The sequence below is a fragment of the Oncorhynchus clarkii genome, unplaced genomic scaffold, assembly GCF_045791955.1.
Source record: "Oncorhynchus clarkii lewisi isolate Uvic-CL-2024 unplaced genomic scaffold, UVic_Ocla_1.0 unplaced_contig_13144_pilon_pilon, whole genome shotgun sequence".
Taxonomy (NCBI): Eukaryota; Metazoa; Chordata; class Actinopteri; order Salmoniformes; family Salmonidae; genus Oncorhynchus; species Oncorhynchus clarkii.
Window position 1 is genome coordinate 2,546 of NW_027259389.1, and position 24,955 is coordinate 27,500.

General features: G+C 44.7%; 1 long non-coding RNA gene across 1 annotated transcript; it reads right to left on the minus strand.

Annotated features, from left to right (window-relative positions):
* Positions 1-827: 827 nt before the first annotated feature.
* On the minus strand, positions 828-22,261 carry LOC139400119 (uncharacterized). The gene is made up of 3 exons (XR_011632417.1): positions 22,120-22,261; positions 1,940-2,233; positions 828-1,150 (listed from the first exon to the last, which is right to left on the minus strand). It is a non-coding gene; the product is annotated as an uncharacterized lncRNA (long non-coding RNA).
* Positions 22,262-24,955: the final 2,694 nt, after the last annotated feature.

Consider the following 24,955-nt stretch of genomic DNA (forward strand, 5'->3'; position numbering starts at 1 on the left):
TACTGTGTTGTTAATGAATCCTGTATATTTCTGTATGTTAGTGTGTGTTAATGATTCCTGTATGTTACAGTATGTTAGTGTGTTGCTAATGATTCCTGTATGTTACTGTGTTGCTAATGATTCCTGTATGTTACTGTATGTTACTGTGTTGTTAATGATTCCTGTATGTTACTGTATGTTACTGTGTGTTAGTGTGTTGTTAATGATGCCTGTATGTTGGTGTGTTGTTAATGATTCCTGTATGTTACTGTATGTTAGTGTGTTGTTAATGATGCATGTATGTTACTGTATGTTAGTGTGTTGTTAATGATGCATGTATGTTACTGTATGTTAGTGTATGTGAATGATTCCTGTATGTTACTGTATGTTAGTGTATGTGAATGATTCCTGTATGTTACTGTATGTTAGTGTATGTGAATGATTCCTGTATGTTACTGTATGTTAGTGTATGTGAATGATTCCTGTGTGTTACTGTATGTTAGTATATGTGAATGATTCCTGTATGTTACTGTATGTTAGTGTATGTGAATGATTCCTGTATGTTACTGTATGTTAGTGTATGTGAATGATTCCTGTATGTTACTGTATGTTAGTGTATGTGAATGATCCCTGTATGTTACTGTATGTTAGTGTATGTGAATGATTCCTGTATGTTACTGTATGTTAGTGTATGTTAGTGTATGTGAATGATTCCTGTATGTTACTGTATGTTACTATGTTGTTACCTGTTTCGTGCTGCTGTCCCCTCATCATGTAGACAAAATCTCGGCAGCTGGCTTCATGGCTGTCCTTCGCTGAGGAGTGTAAGCACAACTCCTCCACCAGAGTGAGAGCCTTCTTACACAGGTGGTCTTCATCCCAGTCCCCCGACATCCTCCAATCCGCATTGCACTCCCACCCGCAGTCAACCAATCACAGCACAGCCCTCGCCGCCCTCACCAAACGGACGGCACCTGGGTGAGAAGAGGTTCGATCCGACCACGTTCCTTGGAGGGTCTGGAGAAATGGGTGGGCCCGGGGGAGATTGGACCAATCCAGGAATAAGGGGAGGGGCTCTGTCAGGTGCTGTCTACTTAGGCGGAGTCTAGCAGAGACCCTCCATGTCTGACACGCCCATAAATGTGAGCCAAACCCACCCCTTTGTCTTTTCCTGAGAGAAATTAATGGAAAAGATTAGGAAAAAGAAGATGAAAGACGATGTATAAATAGGTACTGTTATCATTGTACCAATTGGTGACAGATTTTCATGCAAATATTCTCAAATCTGCATAAAACAATATGTGCATTTTCCCACCAGAGGTGAGTTTCCATCAAACTAACCCATTGTGGATAAACGTCTGTGTGTGGTAAAAATCACTTTTGTGGTTAAGTTCCTATGTACCGGATAAAACATGTACATTAAATGGGGTACCGATGGTTTTGTCACAAAAACTGTTGTGATAAATAGCATTCTTGGCCAATCAGGTTTTGGCGCATGCTCTCTAGACAAGTTCACTGATATGATAATTGGCAGCCAAGCACCGATCATCATATCCCCAGAATTCAAATAATAGCCTACCCTCGATATTTATCTTCTTGGAAATTTGCATGACCAACGTGCACTTAACCACCATGTGAAGTTCATGATCTGCCTGTAGACCTTTCCTGCTCTTCCATGTCGTGGTGGGAGGTCATCGTGTGACTCCAAGTTTATTTTCGACATGATGGTTATTATATCAATATTTGTGCATGAAGGCGTTCCCGTTACCATTTCTCAGATAACTAGTTTTACAGACACAAAAAGATCCCAACATGTCGAATGAACAAATTGTCTGTCGGACATTTCCTGTTTCCATCAGCCTTGACTTTTTTTTATATGTCAGGTAATTCATCTGCGTTTAATGGTTGGATGGAAACCTGGTTTATGGTACATTTTTATTTCTGTTTTATGTCAACATACCTGTATTAGAGTTGTTTGTAAAGCCTAGGAGTCCCTCTCATGTTTGAAATGTCTTCTCCACCAAGATACAGCTGAACAACACTTGGTTATGCTTCCAACAAATTCATAACCTTATACTAGTTTGTGTTCTTCTTTTTCTAATGTCACAGAGATAGGGATAGCTCTAACAGCATTTAGAGCACAGTTCAGCTCTGGGTAATGTAGTTCCAAGCAGATTCAATGGAATGCAGTAGTTTTCCTGGTTTTCCTCCAACCTAGATTCATAGAATGTCTTAAAAATGGCTCCAACATCACCTGAAAGACAATGACAACACATTACTGAATGAGGTCAATAACAAAATCCACAGAGATTGTGATAGAGATTGTATTACAATGGTTACACAAGGGTATTACATTGAATTTGTCTCTTGTTGTTTGGATGCTCTCAGTAGTACACAGACTGTAAAATCCCAGGACTGTTAGTGTTTCAGTGCACATACAGACAGACGTTGTGTCCTCTTTGTCCTTTTGTCAGAGAACTCTATTTCCAGAGCTCCTTAACATTCTCCCTTTGTTTTGAACTCATTCTGTCTCCCAAAACAGGTCAATGCCCCAACTTTCTCGTTCTCTATAGCTCTCTCCCTTTCAAACGGTCAGTGTGTCTGCAGCGATATATGGTAGAAATATGTCTAAAAATACATAAATGAATGAATGTCTACATTCACAGTAATAGCTGGCAATCTGTAATAAGATTTCTCATCAGTGAGGTGTCTGCTGCCAGAACGTCCAATGAGACGTCGTATCAGCGAGAGGTAGGCCCACTTGTACAATGAGAATCCTGTTCGGCCAAAGGAACATCTATTTATCATTTGATGATTCTGGTTCTGTGAAATGTCAGCATCAGTCTTTGTGCAGTGACTGACAACCTCCCTAGCAAAGTGTTGCTTTTTTGTCCATCTATCTCCCTGGCCATCAATCCATCAATCCATCACAGCATTAAGAAGAGACACATTTCAATCAGGACAAGACTCAGGACAGGACATGTTGGTGCCATTTCTCCTTCCTCATCTCTCTCTCTCACTCTCTCTCAAACACACTCTTTCTCTCTATCTGAAAACTTCTGATAGGCATATTAGGTCCGTCAATTAGTCTGGAATAGGTTCAGAAAGGAAACTCAGACTCAACTAGGTCCATTTATCTGTCCATCTCAGCTCGCTCCATTGTAAAAAATGAGTCTGAGATTAGCGCATTAAAACGCTACCCCCAACCCAACACCCCAGTCTGTATCCCCGCTCCACTCCCCTCCATCCAGACTGAGATAGTAAATCTTTCTGAGTGTGACTTTAAAACCCAGCATATCTCAATCTGAGGAATGGCTGTCTGGCACAAAACTGGTCCTCTCAAATGGCAGCAAGAACATCAGGGGGAGGCAGGAAAAGAGAGGGGAGAGAAAGAGAATGTGTATGGATGTGTATGTGAAAGAGAATGAGATGGTATGAGAAAGAGGATGTGTATGGATGTGTCTGTGAGAGAGAATGAGATGGTATGAGAAAGAGAATGTGTATGGATGTGTCTGTGAGAGAGAATGAGATGGTATGAGAAAGAGGATGTGTATGGATGTGTCTGTGAGAGAGAATGAGATGGTATGAGAAAGAGGATGTGTATGGATGTGTCTGTGAAAGAGAATGAGATGGTATGAGAAAGAGAATGTGTATGGATGTGTCTGTGAGAGAGAATGAGATGGTATGAGAAAGAGAATGTGTATGGATGTGTCTGTGAAAGAGAATGAGATGGTATGAGAAAGAGGATGTGTATGGATGTGTCTGTGAAAGAGAATGAGATGGTATGAGAAAGAGAATGTGTATGGATGTGTATGTGAAAGAGAAGGAGATGGTATGAGAAAGAGAATGTGTATGGATGTGTATGTGAGAGAGAATGAGATGGTATGAGAAAGAGAATGTGTATGGATGTGTATGTGAAAGAGAAGGAGATGGTATGAGAAAGAGGATGTGTATGGATGTGTCTGTGAGAGAGAATGAGATGGTATGAGAAAGAGAATGTGTATGGATGTGTCTGTGAGAGAGAATGAGATGGTATGAGAAAGAGAATGAGATGGTATGAGAAAGAGAATGTGTATGGATGTGTCTGTGAAAGAGAATGAGATGGTATGAGAAAGAGAATGTGTATGGATGTGTCTGTGAGAGAGAATGAGATGGTATGAGAAAGAGAATGAGATGGTATGAGAAAGAGAATGTGTATGGATGTGTCTGTGAAAGAGAATGAGATGGTATGAGAAAGAGGATGTGTATGGATGTGTCTGTGAAAGAGAATGAGATGGTATGAGAAAGAGAATGTGTATGGATGTGTATGTGAAAGAGAAGGAGATGGTATGAGAAAGAGAATATGTATGGATGTGTATGTGAAAGAGAAGGAGATGGTATGAGAAAGAGGATGTGTATGGATGTGTCTGTGAGAGAGAAGGAGATGGTATGTGAAAGAGAATGTGTATGGATGTGTATGTGAGAGAGAATGAGATGGTATGAGAAAGAGGGGAGAGAAAGGAGCGATATGGACATTAGATGAAAGGAGGGAGAGGAGGAGATGAAAGGTAAGTAGAAAGGAATGGAATGGAGCAGGAGGCAGTGTTGGTGACATAGCAACAATAGTAATCAAGGTCTGGCTGTGCAATTTACTAGAAGCAAAATATTTACAGAGCCTCATTATTTACTGATAAATATCAGACACGTACAGACTCATCTCTTCCTCCATACAACACTCTATACTGAGAAGCTCACAGCCACAAAGGAACACAAACCTCCCACAGACATTCCATTGACTGCTGCCCTGTTTTAAATCAATAACCTTAGGCAACCAATACACCAACAGAGACCGGTCAACCAGGAAGGTCACTGTCCAATCGCACTACAGCGACGGGACAGCAGGGAAGGTATTTGTCTAATCACACTACAGAGACTGGAAAACCAAGGACGTGCTCTGTCCAATCACAATAGACAGCCTATGCAACCAGGAAGGTCACTGTCCAATCAAACAACAGAGAATAGGTAAGTGGTGTGAGGTCACTGTCCAATCACAAAATGCTTGTAAATTCACTGCTCAAACACCCAACATGGACTCGGGAACCAGGAAGGTCACGTTCCAATCACAAAACATTAATCTGGCACCAGTAAGGTCACTGTCCAATCATGTAGCAGAGAGCAGTCAGGCGCCCACTAAGGTCAGAGACGGATAACCAAGGCTACTGCCCAATCTTATGGCAAAAAACAGATGGTTAGTAAAGTCACTGTCCAATCAGAGACCCCCTCCAGCTAAACACATTTAACATGTGATGAATGATGTTGACTGAAAGTGCACCTAAGCACTGGTTTTAGGCCAGATGTTTGCTTTGGGACAACTGATTCTGGGCATGCTCTCGGGGCCTTCTCTCTCTCTAGAGTGTGATGAATCTCTGAGGTTGTGCCAGTTTGTTAATTTGTTAAGAAAAGCCAAAAAGGCAGAAGAGGAGGAGAGGAGTGAATGTGTGAACTGTGACACATTGAAACCCAAAAAGCACGCATTTCACACACAGGGGATCATAGGAGAGAAGCGTAAATCTCAGCTCATTCACTGGGTTTCCTCTTCAAAGGAAGGCATCACACCTGAGCCTGACACAGTATGTCTCTCATACAGAATACGTTCAACATCACAGCTTTGCATTATGTCAAAATTAGTATAATATCACATTACCTGCTGTGTAGCGACTATTATGCAGAGATTATGGTAATGTCAGCACGTCCTTTGAAATATTGCACATTATTTCACATCAGACGTCAGTCTTTCTTGAGGGACTTCCCTTTTCCTTTCACCGCAACAGAAATGGTGAATTCGACCAAAGGGCGAAGCAGTTTGGATTACTTTCAGAGACAAATCAAACACTTGGATGGGTTTAGAAGATTTCATCGTCTCCTTCTCATTTGCACGGCTGACTTTCACTCTACAGGCTCAGCAACTGTTACCTTTTAACAGAATTCCTTTGCTTTTCGAAGTAACGCTCTGTCTGAAAAACGACAACCTATGTGTTTGAGTGAGAGAAAATGTAAATGAGCAAAGACAGGTTGTGTGAAAATTTGCACGATGCAAGAAGAGACAAAGAGAGGTAATCCATGAGGTACAGCTAATGGGATGTTTCAGACGCATCTCAATGAAGCTGATGGGATTATTTTCTATTAGCTCCCTTTTCTTTTTGTTATCTTTTACCTGTAGAGTCATCTCAAATCTACCTCTCATTACTTTCAGGAACGTTTTGGTATCTTTTACCTGTAGAGTCATCTCAAATCTACCTCTCATTACTTTCAGGAACGTTTTGGTTTCTTTTACCTGTAGAGTCATCTCAAATCTACCTCTCATTACTTTCAGGAACGTTTTGGTTTCTTTTACCTGTAGAGTCATCTCAAATCTACCTCTCATTACTTTCAGGAACGTTTTGGTTTCTTTTACCTGTAGAGTCATCTCAAATCTACCTCTCATTACTTTCAGGAACGTTTTGGTTTCTTTTACCTGTAGAGTCATCTCAAATCTACCTCTCATTACTTTCAGGAACGTTTTGGTTTCTTTTACCTGTAGAGTCATCTCAAATCTACCTCTCATTACTTTCAGGAACGTTTTGGTTTCTTTTACCTGTAGAGTCATCTCAAATCTACCTCTCATTACTTTCAGGAACGTTTTGGTATCTTTTACCTGTAGAGTCATCTCAAATCTACCTCTCATTACTTTCAGGAACGTTTTGGTTTCTTTTACCTGTAGAGTCATCTCAAATCTACCTCTCATTACTTTCAGGAACGTTTTGGTATCTTTTACCTGTAGAGTCATCTCAAATCTACCTCTCATTACTTTCAGGAACGTTTTGGTTTCTTTTACCTGTAGAGTCATCTCAAATCTACCTCTCATTACTTTCAGGAACGTTTTGGTTTCTTTTACCTGTAGAGTCATCTCAAATCTACCTCTCATTACTTTCAGGAACGTTTTGGTTTCTTTTACCTGTAGAGTCATCTCAAATCTACCTCTCATTACTTTCAGGAACGTTTTGGTTTCTTTTACCTGTAGAGTCATCTCAAATCTACCTCTCATTACTTTCAGGAACATTTTGGTTTCTTTTACCTGTAGAGTCATCTCAAATCTACCTCTCATTACTTTCAGGAACGTTTTGTTTTCTCCTGAGGAAAGATGACCTATTATGATGTTACACATCTAGTAGCTTAAAAAGAACAGGATATTCCACCGTATGCAGAGTGTTTGATTCATTTCACATAATGCATTTTCATAACAATATGATTATATAGTTTTCTATTTCAATACCTCACTTTAAAAAGCACAGCTATGTCCTCTTCTCTTGAGTTCTTTAGAATACTGCCCTTCTCTACTCTACTCTACCATCTTCTCCTCTACTCTACCATCTTCTCCTCTACTCTACCATCTTCTCCTCTACTCTACCATCTTCTCCTCTACTCTACCATCCTCTCCTCTACTCTACCATCCTCTACTCTACCATCTTCTCCTCTACTCTACCATCTTCTCCTCTACTCTACCATCCTCTACTCTACTCTACCATCCTCTCATCTACTCTACCATCCTCTACTCTACTCTACCATCTTCTACTCTACTCTACCATCTTCTCCTCTACTCTACCATCTTCTCCTCTACTCTACCATCCTCTACTCTACCATCCTCTCATCTACTCTACCATCCTCTCATCTACTCTACCATCCTCTCCTCTACTCTACCATCTTCTCCTCTACTCTACCATCCTCTCCTCTACTCTACCATCCTCTACTCTACTCTACCATCCTCTACTCTACTCTACCATCCTCTCCTCTACTCTACCATCCTCTACTCTACCATCTTCTCCTCTACTCTACCATCCTCTACTCTACCATCCTCTACTCTACCATCCTCTACTCTACCATCTTCTCCTCTACTCTACCATCCTCTACTCTACTCTACCATCCTCTACTCTACTCTACCATCCCCTCCTCTACTCTACCATCCTCTCCTCTACTCTACCATCCTCTCCTCTACTCTACCATCTTCTCCTCTACTCTACCATCTTCTCCTCTACTCTACCATCTTCTCCTCTACTCTACCATCTTCTCCTCTACTCTACCATCTTCTCCTCTACTCTACCATCTTCTCCTCTACTCTACCATCTTCTCCTCTACTCTACCATCCTCTCATCTACTCTACCATCCTCTCATCTACTCTACCATCCTCTCCTCTACTCTACCATCTTCTCCTCTACTCTACCATCCTCTCCTCTACTCTACCATCCTCTACTCTACTCTACCATCCTCTACTCTACTCTACCATCCTCTCCTCTACTCTACCATCCTCTACTCTACCATCTTCTCCTCTACTCTACCATCCTCTACTCTACAATCCTCTACTCTACCATCCTCTACTCTACCATCATCTCCTCTACTCTACCATCCTCTACTCTACTCTACCATCCTCTACTCTACTCTACCATCCCCTCCTCTACTCTACCATCCTCTCCTCTACTCTACCATCCTCTCCTCTACTCTACCATCCTCTCCTCTACTCTACCATCCTCTCCTCTACTCTACCATCCTCTACTCTACTCTACCATCCTCTACTCTACTCTACCATCCTCTCCTCTACCATCCTCTACTCTACCATACTCTACTCTACCATCCTCTACTCTACTCTACCATCCTCTACTCTACTCTACCATCCTCTACTCTACTCTACCGTCCTCTACTCTACTCTACCATCCTCTACTCTACTCTACCATACTCTACTCTACTCTACCATCCTCTACTCTACTCTACCATACTCTACTCTACTCTACCATCCTCTACTCTACTCTACCATCCTCTACTCTACTCTACTCTACCATCCTCTACTCTACTCTACCATCCTCTACTCTACTCTACCATCCTCTACTCTACTCTACCATCCTCTCCTCTACTCTACCATCCTCTCCTCTACTCTACCATACTCTACTCTACTCTACCATCCTCTACTCTACTCTACCATCCTCTACTCTACTCTACCATCCTCTCCTCTACTCTACCATCCTCTACTCTACTCTACCATCCTCTACTCTACTCTACCATCTTCTCCTCTACTCTACCATCTTCTCCTCTACTCTACCATCTTCTCCTCTACTCTACCACCTTCTCCTCTACTCTACCATCCTCTCCTCTCTACCATCCTCTCCTCTACCATCTTCTCCTCTACTCTACCATCTTCTCCTCTACTCTACCATCTTCTCCTCTACTCTACCATCCTCTCATCTACTCTACCATCCTCTCATCTACTCTACCATCCTCTCCTCTACTCTACCATCTTCTCCTCTACTCTACCATCCTCTCCTCTACTCTACCATCCTCTCCTCTACTCTACCATCCTCTACTCTACTCTACCATCCTCTACTCTACCATCTTCTCCTCTACTCTACCATCCTCTACTCTACTCTACCATACTCTACTCTACTCTACCATCCTCTACTCTACTCTACCATCTTCTCCTCTACTCTACCATCCTCTACTCTACTCTACCATCCTCTACTCTACTCTACTCTACCATCCTCTACTCTACTCTACCATCCTCTACTCTACTCTACCATCCTCTCCTCTACTCTACCATCCTCTCCTCTACTCTACCATCCTCTCCTCTACTCTACCATACTCTACTCTACTCTACCATCCTCTACTCTACTCTACCATCCTCTACTCTACTCTACCATCCTCTCCTCTACTCTACCATCCTCTCCTCTACTCTACCATCCTCTCCTCTACTCTACCATACTCTACTCTACTCTACCATCCTCTCCTCTACTCTACCATCCTCTCCTCTACTCTACCATCCTCTACTCTACTCTACCATCCTCTACTCTACTCTACTCTACCATCCTCTACTCTACTCTACCATCCTCTACTCTCCTCTACTCTACCATCCTCTACTCTACTCTACCATCTTCTCCTCTACTCTACCATCTTCTCCTCTACTCTACCATCTTCTCCTCTACTCTACCACCTTCTCCTCTACTCTACCATCCTCTCCTCTCCTCTACCATCCTCTCCTCTACCATCTTCTCCTCTACTCTACCATCTTCTCCTCTACTCTACCATCTTCTCCTCTACTCTACCATCCTCTCATCTACTCTACCATCCTCTCATCTACTCTACCATCCTCTCCTCTACTCTACCATCTTCTCCTCTACTCTACCATCCTCTCCTCTACTCTACCATCCTCTCCTCTACTCTACCATCCTCTACTCTACTCTACCATCCTCTACTCTACCATCTTCTCCTCTACTCTACCATCCTCTACTCTACTCTACCATACTCTACTCTACTCTACCATCCTCTACTCTACTCTACCATACTCTACTCTACTCTACCATCCTCTACTCTACTCTACCATCCTCTACTCTACTCTACTCTACCATCCTCTACTCTACTCTACCATCCTCTACTCTACACTACCATCCTCTCCTCTACTCTACAATCCTCTCCTCTACTCTACCATCCTCTCCTCTACTCTACCATACTCTACTCTACTCTACCATCCTCTACTCTACTCTACCATCCTCTACTCTACTCTACCATCCTCTCCTCTACTCTACCATCCTCTCCTCTACTCTACCAGACTCTACTCTACTCTACCATCCTCTCCTCTACTCTACCATCCTCTCCTCTACTCTACCATCCTCTACTCTACTCTACCATCCTCTCTCTACTCTACTCTACCATCCTCTACTCTACTCTACCATCCTCTACTCTCCTCTACTCTACCATCCTCTACTCTACTCTACCATCCTCTCCTCTACTCTACCATCTTCTCCTCTACTCTACCATCCTCTACTCTACCATCCTCTCCTCTACTCTACCATCCTCTACTCTACTCTACCATCCTCTCCTCTACTCTACCATCCTCTACTCTACTCTACCATACTCTACTCTACTCTACCATCCTCTACTCTACTCTACCATCCTCTACTCTACTCTACCATCCTCTACTCTACTCTACCATCTATCCTCTACTCTACCATCCTCTACTCTACCATCCTCTACTCTACTCTACCATCCTCTACTCTACTCTACCATCCTCTCCTCTACTCTACCATCTTCTCCTCTACTCTACCATCCTCTCCTCTACTCTACCATCCTCTCCTCTACTCTACCATCCTCTCCTCTACTCTACCATCCTCTCCTCTCCTCTACCATCCTCTCCTCTACCATCCTCTACTCTACTCTACCATCTTCTCCTCTACTCTACCATCTTCTCCTCTACTCTACCATCCTCTCATCTACTCTACCATCCTCTCCTCTACTCTACCATCCTCTCCTCTACCATCCTCTACTCTACTCTACCATCCTCTCCTCTCCTCTACCATCCTCTCCTCTACCATCCTCTACTCTACTCTACCATCTTCTCCTCTACTCTACCATCCTCTCCTCTACTCTACCATCCTCTCCTCTACTCTACCATCCTCTCCTCTCCTCTACACTCCTCTACTCTACCATCCTCTACTCTACTCTACCATCCTCTCCTCTACTCTACCATCCTCTCCTCTCCTCTACCATCCTCTCCTCTACCATCCTCCTCTACTCTACCATCTTCTCCTCTACTCTACCATCCTCTCCTCTACTCTACCATCCTCTACTCTACTCTACCATCCTCTCCTCTACTCTACCATCCTCTCCTCTACTCTACCATCCTCTACTCTACTCTACCATCCTCTACTCTACCATCCTCTACTCTACTCTACCATCCTCTACTCTACCATCCTCTACTCTACCATCCTCTACTCTACTCTACCATCCTCTCCTCTACTCTACCATCTTGTCCTCTACTCTACCATCCTCTCCTCTACTCTACCATCCTCTACCATCCTCTCTCTACTCTACCATCCTCTCCTCTACTCTACCATCTTCTCCTCTACTCTACCATCCTCTACTCTACCATCCTCTCCTCTACTCTACCATCCTCTACTCTACTCTACCATCCTCTACTCTACTCTACCATCCTCTACTCTACTCTACCATCCTCTCCTCTCCTCTACCATCCTCTCCTCTACTCTACCTACTCTACTCTACTCTACCATCCTCTCCTCTACTCTACCATCCTCTCCTCTCCTCTACCATCCTCTCCTCTACCATCCTCTACTCTACTCTACCATCTTCTCCTCTACTCTACCATCTTCTCCTCTACTCTACCATCCTCTCATCTACTCTACCATCCTCTCATCTACTCTACCATCCTCTCCTCTACTCTACCATCTTCTCCTCTACTCTACCATCCTCTACTCTACTCTACCATCCTCTCCTCTCCTCTACCATCCTCTCCTCTCCTCTACCATCCTCTCCTCTACCATCCTCTACTCTACTCTACCATCTTCTCCTCTACTCTACCATCTTCTCCTCTACTCTACCATCCTCTCATCTACTCTACCATCCTCTCATCTACTCTACCATCTTCTCCTCTACTCTACCATCCTCTCCTCTACTCTACCATCCTCTCCTCTACTCTACCATCCTCTCCTCTCCTCTACCATCCTCTCCTCTACCATCCTCTACTCTACTCTACCATCTTCTCCTCTACTCTACCATCTTCTCCTCTACTCTACCATCCTCTCATCTACTCTACCATCCTCTCCTCTACTCTACCATCTTCTCCTCTACTCTACCATCCTCTCCTCTACTCTACCATCCTCTACTCTACTCTACCATCCTCTACTCTACTCTACCATCCTCTACTCTACTCTACCATCCTCTCCTCTCCTCTACCATCCTCTCCTCTACTCTACCATACTCTACTCTACTCTACCATCCTCTCCTCTACTCTACCATCCTCTCCTCTCCTCTACCATCCTCTCCTCTACTCTACCATCTTCTCCTCTACTCTACCATCTTCTCCTCTACTCTACCATTCTCTCATCTACTCTACCATCCTCTCATCTACTCTACCATCCTCTCCTCTACTCTACCATCTTCTCCTCTACTCTACCATCCTCTACTCTACCATCCTCTCCTCTACTCTACCATCCTCTACTCTACTCTACCATCCTCTACTCTACTCTACCATCCTCTACTCTACTCTACCATCCTCTCCTCTACTCTACCATCCTCTACTCTACTCTACCATTCTCTCCTCTACTCTACCATCCTCTACTCTACTCTACCATCCTCTACTCTACTCTACCATCCTCTACTCTACTCTACCATCCTCTCCTCTACCCTACCATCCTCTACTCTACTCTACCATCCTCTACTCTACTCTACCATCTTCTCCTCTACTCTACCATCATCTCCTCTACTCTACCATCCTCTACTCTACTCTACTCTACCATCCTCTCCTCTACTCTACCATCTTCTCCTCTACTCTACCATCATCTCCTCTACTCTACCATCCTCTACTCTACTCTACTCTACCATCCTCTCCTCTACTCTACCATCTTCTCCTCTACTCTACCATCTTCTCCTCTACTCTACCATCATCTCCTCTACTCTACCATCCTCTCCTCTACTCTACCATCCTCTACTCTACTCTACCATCCTCTACTCTACTCTACCATCCTCTACTCTACTCTACCATCCTCTCCTCTACTCTACCATCCTCTCCTCTACTCTACCATCCTCTACTCTACTCTACCATCCTCTACTCTACTCTACTCTCCTCTCCTCATCTACCATCCTCTCCTCTACTCTACCATCTTCTCCTCTACTCTACCTCCTCTACTCTACCATCCTCTCCTCTACTCTACCATCCTCTACTCTACTCTACCATCCTCTACTCTACTCTACCATCCTCTACTCTACTCTACCATCCTCTCCTCTACTCTACCATCCTCTACTCTACTCTACCATTCTCTCCTCTACTCTACCATCCTCTACTCTACTCTACCATCCTCTACTCTACTCTACCATCCTCTACTCTACTCTACCATCCTCTCCTCTACCCTACCATCCTCTACTCTACTCTACCATCCTCTACTCTACTCTACCATCTTCTCCTCTACTCTACCATCATCTCCTCTACTCTACCATCCTCTACTCTACTCTACTCTACCATCCTCTCCTCTACTCTACCATCCTCTCCTCTACTCTACCATCCTCTACTCTACTCTACCATCCTCTCCTCTACTCTACCATCCTCTACTCTACTCTACCATCCTCTACTCTACTCTACCATCCTCTACTCTACCATCCTCTACTCTACCATCCTCTCCTCTACTCTACCATCTTCTCCTCTACTCTACCATCCTCTACTCTACTCTACCATCCTCTACTCTACTCTACCATCCTCTCCTCTACTCTACGCTCCTCTCCTCTACTCTACCACCTTCTCCTCTACTCTACCATCCTCTCCTCTCCTCTCCTCTACTCTACCATCCTCTACTCTACTCTACCATCCTCTACTCTACTCTACCATCCTCTCCTCTACCATCCTCTACTCTACTCTACCATCCTCTACTCTACTCTACCATCCTCTACTCTACCATCCTCTCCTCTACCATCCTCTACTCTACTCTACCATCCTCTACTCTACTCTACCATCCTCTACTCTACCATCCTCTACTCTACCATCCTCTACTCTACTCTACCATCCTCTACTCTACTCTACTCTACCATCATCTCCTCTACTCTACCATCCTCTACTCTACTCTACCATCCTCTTCTCTACTCTACCATCCTCTACTCTACTCTACTCTACCATCCTCTACTCTACTCTACTCTACCATCCTCTACTCTACTCTACTCTACCATCCTCTCCTCTACCATCCTCTACTCTACTCTACCATCCTCTACTCTACTCTACCCTCCTCTACTCTACCATCCTCTCCTCTACCATCCTCTACTCTCCTCTACCATCCTCTACTCTACTCTACCATCCTCTACTCTACCATCCTCTACTCTACCATCCTCTACTCTACTCTACTCTACCATCATCTCCTCTACTCTACCATCCTCTACTCTACTCTACCATCCTCTACTCTACTCTACCATCCTCTCCTCTACCATCCTCTACTCTACCATCCTCTCCTCATCTACCATCCTCTACTCTACTCTACCATCCTCTACTCTACCATCCTCTCCTCTACCATCCTCTACTCTACTCTACCATCCTCTACTCTACTCTACCATCCTCTACTCTACCATCCTCTACTCTACTCTACTCTACCATCATCTACTCTACTCTACTCTACCATCATCTCCTCTACTCTACCATCCTCTCCTCTACTCTACCATCCTCTACTCTACTCTACCATCCTCTACTCTACTCTACCATCCTCTACTCTACTCTACCATCCTCTCCTCTACTCTACCATCCTCTACTCTACTCTACCATCTTCTACTCTACTCTACCATCCCCTCCTCTACCATCCTCTCCTCTCCTCTACTCTACCATCCTCTACTCTACTCTACCATCCTCTACTCTACTCTACCATCCTCTACTCTACTCTACCATCCTCTCCTCTACTCTACCATCTACTCTACTCTACCATCCTCTACTCTACTCTACCATCCTCTACTCTACTCTACCATCCTCTCCTCTACTCTACCATCCTCTACTCTACTCTACCATTCTCTCCTCTACTCTACCATCCTCTACTCTACTCTACCATCCTCTCTACCATCCTCTACTCTACTCTACCATCCTCTCCTCTACTCTACCACTCTACCATCCTCTACTCTACTCTACCATCCTCTCCTCTACTCTACCATCCTCTCCTCTACTCTACCATCCTCTACTCTACTCTACCATCCTCTCCTCTACTCTACCATCCTCTCCTCTACTCTACCACTCTACCATCCTCTCCTCTACTCTACCATCCTCTACTCTACTCTACCATCCTCTACTCTACTCTACCATCCTCACTCTACCATCCTCTACTCTACCATCCTCTACTCTACTCTACCATCCTCTACTCTACTCTACCATCCTCTACTCTACTCTACCATCCTCTACTCTACTCTACCATCCTCTACTCTACTCTACCATCCTCTCCTCTACTCTACCATCCTCTACTCTACTCTACCATCCTCTCCTCTACTCTACCATCCTCTACCACTCTACTCTACCATCCTCTACTCTACTCTACCATCCTCTACTCTACTCTCCATCCTCTACTCTACCATCCTCTCCTCTACTCTACCATCCTCTACTCTACCATCCTCTACTCCTCTACCATCCTCTACTCTACTCTACCATCCTCTCCTCTACTCTACCATCCTCCTCTACTCTACCATCCTCTACTCTACCATCCTCTACTCTACTCTACCATCCTCTACTCTACTCTACTCTACCATCCTCTCCTCTACTCTACCATCCTCTACTCTACTCTACCATCCTCTTCTCTACTCTACCATCCTCTACTCTACTCTACTCTACCATCCTCTACTCTACTCTACTCTACCATCCTCTACTCTACTCTACTCTACCATCCTCTCCTCTACCATCCTCTACTCTACTCTACCATCCTCTACTCTACTCTACCATCCTCTACTCTACCATCCTCTCCTCTACCATCCTCTACTCTCCTCTACCATCCTCTACTCTACTCTACCATCCTCTACTCTACCATCCTCTACTCTACCATCCTCTACTCTACTCTACTCTACCATCATCTCCTCTACTCTACCATCCTCTACTCTACTCTACCATCCTCTACTCTACTCTACCATCCTCTCCTCTACCATCCTCTCTCTCTACCATCCTCCTCTACTCTACCATCCTACTCTACCATCCTCTACTCTACTCTACCACTCTACTCTACCATCCTCTACTCTACCATCCTCTACTCTACTCTACTCTACCATCCTCTACTCTACTCTACTCTACCATCATCTCCTCTACTCTACCATCCTCTCCTCTACTCTACCATCCTCTACTCTACTCTACCATCCTCTACTCTACTCTACCATCCTCTACTCTACTCTACCATCCTCTCCTCTACTCTACCATCCTCTACTCTACTCTACCATCTTCTACTCTACTCTACCATCCCCTCCTCTACCATCCTCTCCTCTCCTCTACTCTACCATCCTCTACTCTACTCTACCATCCTCTACTCTACTCTACCATCCTCTACTCTACTCTACCATCCTCTCCTCTACTCTACCATCCTCTACTCTACCATCCTCTACTCTACTCTACCATCCTCTCCTCTACTCTACCATCCTCTACTCTACCATCCTCTACTCTACCATACTCTACTCTACCATCCTCTACTCTACTCTACCATCCTCTACTCTACTCTACCATCCTCTACTCTACTCTACCATCCTCTCCTCTACTCTACCATACTCTACTCTACTCTACCATCCTCTACTCTACTCTACCATCCTCTCCTCTACTCTACCATCCTCTACTCTACTCTACCATCTTCTCCTCTACTCTACCATCCTCTACTCTACTCTACCATCCTCTACTCTACTCTACCATCCTCTACTCTACTCTACCATCCTCAACTCTACCATCCTCTCCTCTCCTCTACCATCCTCTACTCTACCATCCTCTACTCTACTCTACCATCCTCTACTCTACTCTACCATCCTCTCCTCTACTCTACCATCCTCTACTCTACTCTACCATCTTCTACTCTACTCTACCATCCCCTCCTCTACCATCCTCTCCTCTCCTCTACTCTACCATCCTCTACTCTACTCTACCATCCTCTACTCTACTCTACCATCCTCTACTCTACTCTACCATCCTCTCCTCTACTCTACCATCCTCTACTCTACCATCCTCTACTCTACTCTACAATCCTCTCCTCTACTCTACCATCCTCTACTCTACCATCCTCTACTCTACCATACTCTACTCTACCATCCTCTACTCTACTCTACTCTACCATCATCTCCTCTACTCTACCATCCTCTACTCTACTCTACCATCCTCTACTCTACTCTACCATCCTCTCCTCTACCATCCTCTACTCTACCATCCTCTCCTCTCTACCATCCTCTACTCTACTCTACCATCCTCTACTCTACCATCCTCTCCTCTACCATCCTCTACTCTACTCTACCATCCTCTACTCTACTCTACCATCCTCTACTCTACCATCCTCTACTCTACTCTACTCTACCATCCTCTACTCTACTCTACTCTACCATCATCTCCTCTACTCTACCATCCTCTCCTCTACTCTACCATCCTCTACTCTACTCTACCATCCTCTACTCTACTCTACCATCCTCTACTCTACTCTACCATCCTCTCCTCTACTCTACCATCCTCTACTCTACTCTACCATCCTCTACTCTACTCTACCATCCCCTCCTCTACCATCCTCTCCTCTCCTCTACTCTACCATCCTCTACTCTACTCTACCATCCTCTACTCTACTCTACCATCCTCTACTCTACTCTACCATCCTCTCCTCTACTCTACAATCCTCTACTCTACCATCCTCTACTCTACTCTACCATCCTCTCCTCTACTCTACTCACTCTACCATCCTCTACTCTACCATACTCTACTCTACCATCCTCTACTCTACTCTACCATCCTCTACTCTACTCTACCATCCTCTACTCTACTCTACCATCCTCTCCTCTACTCTACCATACTCTACTCTACTCTACCATCCTCTACTCTACTCTACCATCCTCTCCTCTACTCTACCATCCTCTACTCTACTCTACCATCTTCTCCTCTACTCTACCATCCTCTACTCTACTCTACCATCCTCAACTCTACCATCCTCTCCTCTCCTCTACCATCCTCTACTCTACCATCCTCTACTCTACTCTACCATCCTCTACTCTACTCTACCATCCTCTCCTCTACCATCCTCTACTCTACTCTACTCTCCTCTACCATCCTCTACTCTACTCTACTCTACCATACTCTACTCTACCATCCTCTACTCTACTCTACTCTACTCTACTCTACCATCCTCTCCTCTACCATCCTCTACTCTACTCTACCATACTCTACTCTACCATCCTCTCCTCTACTCTACCATCCTCTCCTCTACCATCCTCTCCTCTCCTCTACCATCCTCTCCTCAGTTCTGTGCTGTCTGTTCTACTGTATTCCATGGACTTGTGTTATAAGCGCACTATCACTTCCGACCTCAAGACTCATCCTTTAAGACATGAAGTCACTGGATGCAGGGCCCTCCGTGACTCACACAGAGGTCATGACCTTTTCTCACTAGCACTGGCACTCTACCATCCTCTCCTCTACTCTACCATCCTCTCCTCTACTCTACCATCCTCTACTCTACTCTACCATCCTCTCCTCTACTCTACCATCCTCTACTCTACTCTACCATCCTCTACTCTACCATCTTCTCCTCTACTCTACCATCCTCTCCTCTCCTCTACCATCCTCTCCTCTACTCTACCATCCTCTCCTCTACTCTACCATCCTCTCCTCTACCATCCTCTACTCTACTCTACTCTACTCTCCTCTACTCTACCATCCTCTACTCTACTCTACTCTACTCTACCATCCTCTCCTCTACCATCCTCTACTCTACTCTACTCTACTCTACTCTACTCTACTCTACTCTACTCTACTCTCCTCTACCACTCTACTCTACTCTACTCTACCATCCTCTCCTCTACCATCCTACTCTACTCTACTCTACTCTACTCTACTCTATCCTCTCCTCTACCATCCTCTCCTCTACCATCCTCTCCTCTACGATCCTCTACTCTACTCTACCATCCTCTCCTCTACTCTACCATCCTCTACTCTACTCTACTCTACTCTACCATCCTCTCCTCTACCATCCTCTCCTCTACCATCCTCTCCTCTACCATCCTCTCCTCTACCATCCTCTCCTCTACCATCCTCTACTCTACTCTACTCTACTCTACTCTACTCTACTCTACTCTACCTCTCCTCTACTCTATCCTCTCCTCTACCATCCTCTACTCTCCTCTACCTCTACCACTCCTCTACTCTACTCTACCATCCTCTCCTCTACTCTACTCTCCTCTACCATCCTCTACTCTACTCTACCTCTATACTCTACCATCCTCTCCTCTACCATCCTCTCCTCTACCATCCTCTCCTCTCCTCTCCTCTACCATCCTCTCCTCTACTCTACCATCCTCTACTCTACTCTACTCTACTCTACCATCCTCTCCTCTACCATCCTCTCCTCTACCACTCTACCACTCTACCATCCTCTCCTCTACCATCCTCTACTCTACTCTACTCTCCTCTACCATCCTCTACTCTACTCTACTCTACTCTACCATACTCTACTCTACCATCCTCTACTCTACTCTACTCTACTCTACCATCCTCTCCTCTACCATCCTCTACTCTACTCTACCATACTCTACTCTACCATCCTCTCCTCTACTCTACCATCCTCTCCTCTACCATCCTCTCCTCTCCTCTACCATCCTCTCCTCAGTTCTGTGCTGTCTGTTCTACTGTATTCCATGGACTTGTGTTATAAGCGCACTATCACTTCCGACCTCAAGACTCATCCTTTAAGACATGAAGTCACTGGATGCAGGGCCCTCCGTGACTCACACAGAGGTCATGACCTTTTCTCACTAGCACTGGCATGGACCTTTGCATCACTTCCTACCTATCGAGGCCAGTGCATCACAGCGTCATGTCTGTCTGGGTCAATATCATCTGTGCTCTCTGCTCATCCAACTGTGTCAAACTGATGCACTAGGGTAAATAGATACTACCAAATACCTTTACCGCTACAAAAGAGGACTGCTTCCTGTATTTGGCTGTGAGATGGCACTAGAAATACAAGGCCAAGATTGAAGACCTTGTATTAATGTCTATTGACTAAAGGTAATAGCTTTGCTGCCTGCGACTCAGCCTTTAGGTTACTCCAGGCTGGCCTGTAACAGCCCATAGGCAAGCTTTTAGTACAACTATCCGACGTTGGAGGTTTCAATATTCTGTTTATGTCCCTACATCATCACATAAACACACACACACACAACACACACACACACACACACACACACACACACACACACACACACACACACACACACACACACACACACTGAAGTCTGCTGTGCTGCATGCAGGGCTCTCTGCTGCTTCAGGCCTGCTCCCGCGAGTGTCTAAATTATCTATATCGTCACACAGGAAACACATCGCGAGCACCAAGCTGAGCGAGAGGCCAGTGAGGAACCCTGGGATACTGGTTCCGCTCTCTTCCTGTGCAGACTAGAGCCGGTGGAAGAAGCTGCACATCCATATATGCAGAGCAGCTCACTGGTCCAATACTAAGATGGCAACATTCTCACCACCCACACAGTGCACGTGGAAAGCCCTCGCTTCATACTTCACTTACATTTACGTCGAAGTCAGTGAGCCATCGAGACTATCCTTGTGACTTTGGTTACATATGAGCGTATTCATATTTGCATAATTATGGAAGTCTATCTCATAAAGCCAGAGCCACTGTGCCTTTGATGGGGGGAGAGGGGAGAAGGGAGAGGAGAGAGGGGTGGGGTGGGTGGAGGGGAATAACACTCGTTTCAGCTCCTACATGTTTCCCCTGTCTTACTCATGCTGTGTGTGTGTGTGTGTGTGTGTGTGTGTGTGTGTGTGTGTGTGTGTGTGTGTGTGTGTGTGTGTGTGTGTGTGTGCGTGTGTGTGTGTGTGTGTGTGTGTGTGTGTGTGAGTGTGCGTGTTTCGCCCTATACACCTATACATGCATTCAAAAGTTGGATTTATCTGAGAGCAATGACAGACATATAAACCCACATACATGCTATGCACACTGCACACTTGTGCGAGAGATAACCTACAGTGTAGGCTACATAGGCTACTATATGCATGCCATAACGCTCGAACCAATGGGCTATACATTAAATTAGAATAGATTACATTCGCACATCACTGCACAAAATATGCATAAAATTTATATTTGAACCGGAAAGACATACAGTCAGTTAGGTGGCACATAGCTAGAGTATAGATAGACTATAACACTTAAGATCACACAGGATATTATGGTGAGTAGCCGAACCTATATAACGACATATAGGCGTGTATTAATATGACAACAATGAAATATCATCAAACCTCTATGTTGTATCCGAAACTGCTCCCTCTCCTACCTGCCCTTTTCATCTAAACACCAGCCTATTTTTCAGATGCGACGCGTTAAAAATCAACATTCCGCCCTCTACCCCAAGACAGGAAAATGGGTTCAAATACTGCACCTGGGATTGAAGAATAAGGCGGAGGGGTAGACTGAGAGGGAGAAATGAACAATATGGTATCTCTCCGCTCCCCTCTCATTCTTTCCTATTTTCTTGTCTTGGAATGTGTTTTCTGTCTTCTCACCCTGTTTTTTTCTTTGTATTTCACTCTCCCCTCCCTCCCTCTCTTCCCCTGTGCTCGGAATACTAAACGGGCTTCTCCGCTCGCTGACTGTATAGCGCTACCCGTGCTAAAGACATACTGATATATATGTGTGGTAGAGAGGGGAGACAGAGCCGAGCAGAGCCCGGGGATGGGAGGGGACGGGGGACGGTAGAGGCAGTGTGTGAGGAGGAGAGGGGGTGTTGCTGGAGGCGAGGAGACGCGTGGTGCGATAGGGACAGACCACTGTGGCTCAGCCCACCGCCAAAGGGACACGGCGTATGTGCCATGGTGTCCGGACGAGTGATAGCGCGCAGCACCTCGTTAGGATCAAATCATGGTTTCGTGATAATATAATTTCCCTTCGTGTGTGTACTGTAGGCCTATCTAACGATGTGACAAAACACCAACACCAAAATAATTGAAAACTGCAGCAATGTTGGCAACTGTAGTGGGAAGCATTCCATTGTAGCCTATATGTGGCGTTGCTAATCTTTGTCAACCCGAGCCAGCCCATGAGATCTTACTAGAATGAGTTTAGACATCGCATAATTTGAGGCTGTGAGTGACTACGCCTCATGACGTAGGCTACCGGGCATTTCAAGTTCTGTAGTAAATCAAGTCATCTCTCTCATTTGCAAGTTATTCATGGTAGGCTTATTATTGGGTTACTACCTACCGTGTTAAGTGTAGGCTGCATTGTATTTATGATTACCCATTCCTCTTGATTTCATTTACAGTTGCAAATGTGTTTACTGTAGAAAATTACAACTGCCTTGTCCTTTGGCTGGACTAGGCCGTAGAAGCTGCCTAGATGGCAATGCCTGCTGTCTCAAATAAATGTATCTACACATTATTTATACAGGTAGTTGAAATATAGTGTAGGCCAGGCTATATAAGGTCTGCTTTCCTCTAGGATGGCCCAGCCCACGGTCCAAATAGGGATTTTAAGCACTTCTCAGCATTTCAAGCTATCAAGGGACGTAATGTTTTTTTAGGTCAAATAATCAGAATACTCAGCCAGGAGCCATGCATGGCTGATGGACTGAAGGTACAGGAGCCATGCATGGCTGATGGACTGAAGGTACAGGAGCCATGCATGGCTGATGGACGGAAGGTACAGGAGCCATGCATGGCTGATGGACTGAAGGTACAGGAGCCATGCATGGCTGATGGACTGAAGGTACAGGAGCCATGCATGGCTGATGGACTGAAGGTACAACTTCTTGGGCTGACATGAGATATGATGCTGTATGACTTTATGTAGATACACCTCAATGAAATGGTTGTTTTTGGGACAAGAGACTTTGGCTTGACTAACACTGATAATGATAACCCTCTTTGATCACTATAGCTGAAAATAGCTGAGTAATAGCATATTACTGGCAATACTGATATCTATGTTATGTACAGTAAATATTCTAGTATTAACAGGGCAATTCTCAAATTTCTACCATAATTATATGTGTGGAATTAATACTCCCAAGTGATCACAGACATTCATAATAAGTCATAATTACTTCCCTCCTGATCATCTGATCACAGACAGTCATAATAAGTCATAATTACTTCTCTCCTGATCATCTGGTCCCAGACAGTCATAATAAGTCATAATTACTTCTCTCCTGATCATCTGATCACAGAGAGGAAAAGAGGGTGATGGTGGACAGAGAGAGAGAGTGTCCGAGTGGAGAACCCCCAGAGCGAGGGATGACTGATGTATAAATGACGGTAAACAGCTGCCTCTGTTAACTGTCACTGCAGAGCACAGAGCGAGAGAGAGGCTGAGAGAGGATGAAAGAGGACAGGGATGATACAGTGCGAGAGAGGGGAGGAGAGAGACAGAATGTGAAAGGACAGGTCAGAAACAGACAGAGTGGATATAAAAGTGAGATAGGAAGAGGACAAGTAGAGTAGAAGAGAGGCAAATGGGATTGAGATGAGAGAAACTAAAAGCCTGGCCTACAGCAGCAGCCACTGTCCAAACTGAGACTGTGTCGCTTTTAGAACAAGCACTGACATGACACTTATCTTCCCCTTTAAGAGCACACGCACACAAACACACACTTACCATGAAATACTGGCCTTATTGATCGCACACCCACACATACACACTCATCTTTAAGGATCTATCCTGTTAATTCCTTTTCTCAAGATCTGTTTATTGACATATTCAAGATTTGGGAGGGATCTGTCATGTTGATCCCTGACCCTGTCCCCTTGACCCTAGATGCTGTGTGACCCCAGCTGACTACAGGTCAGACATGCCACCATATAAAGAGATAGGAGAGAGGGAGATAGGAGAGAGGGAGAGTCCTCACCATCCTTTGAGTCTGTGTTCGTGTAGTAACTGCTCTGCATTTACTTTTAGTGTGACATTTAATTAGCAGCTTGTTTTTATGTATTTGCCCTCTCTTACCAAAAGTCTCTATTCATCTTTCATCCCTTCATTTTCATATGTTACCATGACTACCGTCTCTCAGGGCGAGTCGCCCACACCTCTCTTTCTCCTTCCCTTGCTTTTCATTTCCTTGATGTGACTCCCCCCTCTGCCTCCTACTCCCTTTCCCTCTATTCTGTTCTCTCTCTTTAGTCGTCAACCCCCTTTACTCTCTCTCTCCCTGTTTATCTTCTTTCTCTGCCTCTTTCTTCCTTCATCCTTCCATTCTATCCATCTCTGTACCTGGTCTTTAC